Here is a 5,887-nt window from a genome sequence, read left to right as displayed (position 1 = left end):
AATTATTTGCAGGGACTGGTGAGGCTGCATCAGGGCACTTCGAGGCTGACAGACGAGGCTGAGACAAGTGAGCTGCGGAAGCCTTGCCTCTGCCACCCCTGTGCGGGAACCCTTACCTTCCTGCAGGGATTTCCAGGTAAACTTCAGTTCACACACGCTCACTGAGAGCTCATAGTGTGTGAGGTGCTTTGTTAGGTGCCTTGAGGGACTGGCCCTGCCTTCAGAAAGCCTACAGAAGCCAGGCATGGCGGTGCGTGCCGAGCGTGGGAAACTTACCAAGACCCTACCTCAAAAAGGTGCGGGAGGGGACTGCGGATGTGGCTCAGTGTGAATCCTGGTTCAATCCCCAGCACTGGGGGGAGAAAAGCCTACAGAAATGCTGAAAAAGGAAGGTTTGTCCTTAAGTTACCTGAATTGCAGCAAGATGAATGAAGTGTGAGCACCTAAACATTCACAAAGGGGCAAGCAAAGACTTCTGGGAAAGGCAACTTCAAACTCTGCTAGGAAGGAGAGTTGAGTCTCAGCAGGAAGGGAGATTTCCAGGCTGAGCGTGGCAAGTGGATAAAACTGTAGCTATTAGGTCCTGGTGTTTAGACCAGCAGCCTCAAAAGGGCAGTGTCTTCTGTTCACACATCACACGTGAAAATCCAGTGGGAACGGACACATCTGAATGGTTCTCTTCCCATGGTGGGGCAGGAGTGTTGACATATTGAAGTCATACTCCTCCTTCCATGTGAGACAATGAAATCTCATTCAGCATTCCAATTTGATGCATTGCTCTCTGTTTGCATGAAGTGTCAGGTGTGATAATAACTTGTCTGTGGGAACCTCTTGCCTTGTGCATTTAAAAATTTCTGTTTTCTGGAAACCCAGGTCCTATTTACTTGTCAGCATTTAAATGCCACACCTAGAAGTAGCAGGCTCATCCTTAGAGTCCTATTCTCTTTCAGCTGATTTAAATTCTCCTTCCCAGCAATCCTCTCAGGGTTGAACACAAGGCCTGGCACACTTCCTTGATTACAAAGTCTTTTTCATCTTCATTCCCATCAGGTGAGGAGTCATCAAAGCTTCTGGAGTCATGGGTTCTCCTGGAAGAAAAGAGAGCAGGGACAAAGCCCTCAGGACTATCACCCAGACAAGGAAGGGACAGAAGAGCAGAGAAGTGGCAGGAAACTAAGGAAGAGAGGGAGCGGGTCTGCGGTATCAGACGCTCCCCTTGCAAGCAGGATGATACCTGAAGGAGATTGCAGGGCTGGTGTGAGACACTCCTGGAGGCTGGGTGTGGAGTGTCTGTCACAGCCAGATGGCAATGGGCCAGGCATGGGGACATGAGGGAGCGATGCAGACAGTTCATTTAAGAAGTCTGGCTGAGAAAGAGCAGAGAGAGATGGAACAATAACTGCAGGGAGGGAGTTTGATGATGAGCAAGGTTGAGCATGACAGAAATTTTGCTTTATGTTTAAAAGGTCCTTAGTTGTACCATGGTAGGGTCAGTGTGATATCTAGTTGGTCTCTAGGGAGGGATTCACACAGTCGTCTGCCTCTAATAAGATGACTGATGTCACCAATCACATGTATACCACAGCATGAGTGGTTCTCAAAGTCCCCACTCCAAGCGTCTTAGCTGGGTAGCAGGAAGCAACTCTGGCATTTAGAAGTTCTGTATGCTGATGGCAAAAAGATTGAGAAGGAGGAGAAATAACTCAGAACATCTTTGTGTAAATGTATATTGTTTTCAGAAATCTATAAACACCTAAAAGTTAAGTAGGGTGGGGTTTTTTTTTTGTACCAGGGATGGAACTCAGGAGCTTGCACTTGTGAGGCTGAGGCAGGTGCTGGGCCACTGAACTAAATCCCCAGCCCCAAGGTGGGTTTTTTAATGAGTTATTAAAAACCTCCAGGGCTCTAACAGGGGTTTCCATAGAGCTCAGGGGTTCTGTGGACACCGGGTAGGTGGGTGTGGGGATGGATATAATGATCCTAGTTTTAGGAGAGAACCCAGCTATTGTCAAGTGCATCTGATGACTAAGGATACTGTCAGCAGTTCATAAAGGTGCTATTCTCGCCCTCTCCTGGGGAAAAAGGTCTGAAGGCTGGAACTTGCTCATTATATACAAGGAATGTTAACTTGGAAGAAGTGGGCGTATCTTGTATAATATAAGCTACCAGAGAAGCTTATATTCAGAATGGTCAATGTCTTGGTTAAAATGTGATCACATGCCATGGTGCCTCAAAGAAAAAAAACAACTGAAAATTGAATTAGATGGAATAGAATAAATTTAGCTGCTAAATCAAACCTCATGATTTATGCTTTTAAAGAGCACAGTAAAGTAACTGAGATTGTATTTACTTTTCCACCCGAAGCAACCAAAAAAAGAAAAAATGGACAAAATATAGAAAACAATGGTTTGCAAGACCCTGGACATCAGGCAACAAAGAACAATAATCTTGACAAAAGAAAATCAAATCAGTGCCATTAGATTAGTGTTTTGGGAATTTTTAGGCAGCTGTATGGGGAAGGAGACCCAACTAAAATAAGATCCAATTACATGCTGCCTAGAAGAAACCTGTTTTAAATATAAGGACATAAAATAAAAACAGAATGCATTTTGGTAGTTTCCAGGGGCCGTGGGGCATGGGAGTAGGAAGTGACTGCTTAATGGATACAGGGTTTTCTTTTGAGCTGATGGAAATATTTTGAAATTACACAGAAGTAGTGGTTACACAACACTGTGGATGTGCTAAATGCTACTGAGTCATTCATTTTAAAAAGGTTACTTTTATGCTCTGTGGATTTCACCTGAAAAAAAAGATGACTAAGCAGACACACAAGGGAATAAAACTACATAAATAAGAACTGGCAAAACCCAGTAGAGCCATAGGAAATCTAGAGAACAAAGTTGTAAAACTCAGACTTTAAAATAATTATGCTGGTTGTATTCATGGAAAGATATAAAGTGAGATTATTTGAAAAAAATTAAAGAGAACTTCTAGAAATATAAATATTATTATAAAAATTATTAACTCTGTGTTTAAAACAATAAACAACTGAAGACAGAATTAATTAAATTTTGATGGAAAGAAGACTTATATAAAATACAATAGAAAGAGATAAAACATGGTAGAAAAGAAGTGAAGGTAAGAGACAAAGAAATTACAGGAGTCTAGAAAGAAGGTAAGTTGGACAGAAACAATATTTGAAGAGTTAATAGTTATTAAAAATATTAAGCCAGGGCTGGGGATTTAGCTCAGTGGTGCCACCATGTACTTCGCAAGCACAAGGTCCCGAGTTCGATCCCTAATACCAAAAGAAAAAAAAAAGATATTAAGCCATAAGTTTATACCAGACAGAAAAAATGGACTATGGCAGATAATATTTTCAAAATGATTTTTTTAAAAAGTCAGGCAATGAATGGTGTAGACAACAAGTACTCTAGCAGTTCCTAAGTGTGAACAGAACAGATATGAAAAAGTCACAAGAAATGAGTAAAGATTAATCAGCCTTTAAAGAGACATTGGCAAATGATAGGCAGATGTTTAGGAAATCTCAAGGTCTCAATTGTTGGAATACTGAGTTAGTCTGGGTGAAACTCAGCCCCCATTACTATGAGTATGGTGGAAATTGAGGCTGCAAAAGATCAATAGGAGCAAGATGGTAAAGGATCTCAATTTACTGATGATGGAAATATTGAAGGTGTGTTTGGAGCACTCGTGCTTTTTTTCTTGGTAGGATACCACCAAGTCAAAGTCATTCTTACCTTTTCCTGATACAGTTATAAATCATCCCAGCTCTTGTTTCTTTAAGTGAAAAGAAATTTAAATGCCACATTCAGCCTTCACTGTACATTTCTTCCCTTGGGAGGATATATTATTGGATATATCGATTAGGGAAAAAAAGAAAATAAAGAACTTCCTCTTCAAAGTTGCTTCTACATGACTGATCTTTTGATTTTTTTTCTCTCATTCTAATCCATACTTCCTTTACATATAACCTTCCTCTTTCTGTCCCCTTAAAGGCAAATACTCTGTATACACTGTCTTCATCAGCCCACATGAATTCCACTGTGTTTTCCTCATCTGAGTGCCACTTCTGTTGGCCTTCCTCCTTCGGAGTCCCCCCTGAGATGTCTTGTGTGCACATTTGTATAATTCATGAATCTTTAAAATTCTGTGGTGAAAAAAAAAAATTCTATGGTGCAGGGGTCGGGAATTTAGCTCAGTGGCGCTGAGCCCAAGCACAAGGTCATGAGTTCAATCCCCATATGGTGGTATTTAGTGTTTTCAATTACATCAAGGTCATTGTATTTTTTGGATCCTGTAATTTGAGTTACTGAACTGAAACTCTAATTTTCCCAATCTTTCTCTTTCATTGGCATCTCTTAAGATTATGGTTCTGGTATTATCTACTTTCTTTAAGATTCTTCAACTTGAACTTTTGTTGATTCAACATTTCTGCTGTAAATCTGACGTAGTGCTCTGCTTCTAACTGCTGTATTCAATGTACAACTTTTCTGGAAGGCCACACATAAAGGTATCTTAGTGTCACAGATGTATGTGCACATTTAGTCGCGCTAGACAGTGTCAGGTTGCTTTCCAGAATGGCTGCGCCAATCCTCACTCCCACTATCGAAGAATGAAGGTTCCATTTCTTACAAGCTTTCAACTTTTAGATAATCAGATAATTATAAAGTGGTGTTTTATGTTCTCATTACTAGAAATGAGGTGAGTTCTGTTCACATACTTACTAGTCATTTGGGCTTGCCTTCATTATACTCTTTGTTCACTTTTCTAATAAGATCTCTTTTTGTTGTTTTACAAAATTTTCCTGTGTATCTTAGAGCACTGCTGTTCAATAAAACTTTGTGAGATATGGAGATGTTCTATGTTTGTGCTGTCCAAAATAGTAGCAGTGGCCATGTGAAGCTATTGAGAACTTGAAATGTGGCAAGTGCAACTGAGGAACTAAATTTTTAATTTTAATTAATTAAAATTTAAAAGTAACTAGCAACAGGTGACTAGCAAATGCCATGCTGGACAATGCAGGGTCTATGTAGTAATCTTGTCATTATCATTATCTTTTCTTCTCTGTCAGCTGTCTCATAACTTACTCTATTGAGTCCTTTGTGAAATAGAAGTCCATGAATTTGACATGCTCAAGTCCACATATCCTTTTGCTTTATGCTTGGCTTTTTTTTTTAGGTATGGATGGATATTCTCTAGGAAGGAATTGCTATCAACTTCAATTTTACAATTCTCCAACGTTTTCTATTACTTCTTAAGTTTCACCATTAATATTTAGTTCTTTAACTCCACTGGGGTTCTCACTTACAAACAGTATAAAGATCTTGCTTTATTTTAAAATTTATTTTTATTTTTATTTTTTTGGCACCAGGGATCGAACTTGGGACCTTGCTCTTGTGGGGCAGGCAGCAGCACCACTGAGCTAAATCCCCAGCCCAATCTTGCTTTATTTTTATCCATATGGAAACCAGTGTTCTCAATGCCATTTATCAAGCAATGCTTTCTTTCCTTGGTAGTTTGGGAACATTTTTTAAAACACCTGGATCAGTGATGGTGAACCTTTTAGAGACTGAGTGCCCATATTGCAATCCAACCGCAAAATGCCAACACTGCCATTAAACCAATATTGACGTTTTAGTTTAGAAAAAAACAACTCATATATTAACATCTTTCATTTTAAAAGAAAAACAGAATAACAGAACTTTCAATGATACAAACAGCCCACTGTGGCAGATTCGCCATAGGTTCACCATAGGGACCCAGACACTACTTGTCTGTTTATCTTTCTTGTGCTAATATCCAGTTTTAATACTGTGCATTGGGAAGTATGTCTTCTCAATTAACTGGTAAATCAATTTGCCCTTCT

Source organism: Heterocephalus glaber, unplaced genomic scaffold (genome assembly GCF_053883595.1).
Source record: "Heterocephalus glaber isolate CG9 unplaced genomic scaffold, H.glaber_assembly_v1.0 deba00000331, whole genome shotgun sequence".
Classification (NCBI taxonomy): domain Eukaryota; kingdom Metazoa; phylum Chordata; class Mammalia; order Rodentia; family Bathyergidae; genus Heterocephalus; species Heterocephalus glaber.
Note: the sequence above shows the minus strand (reverse complement) of the source record.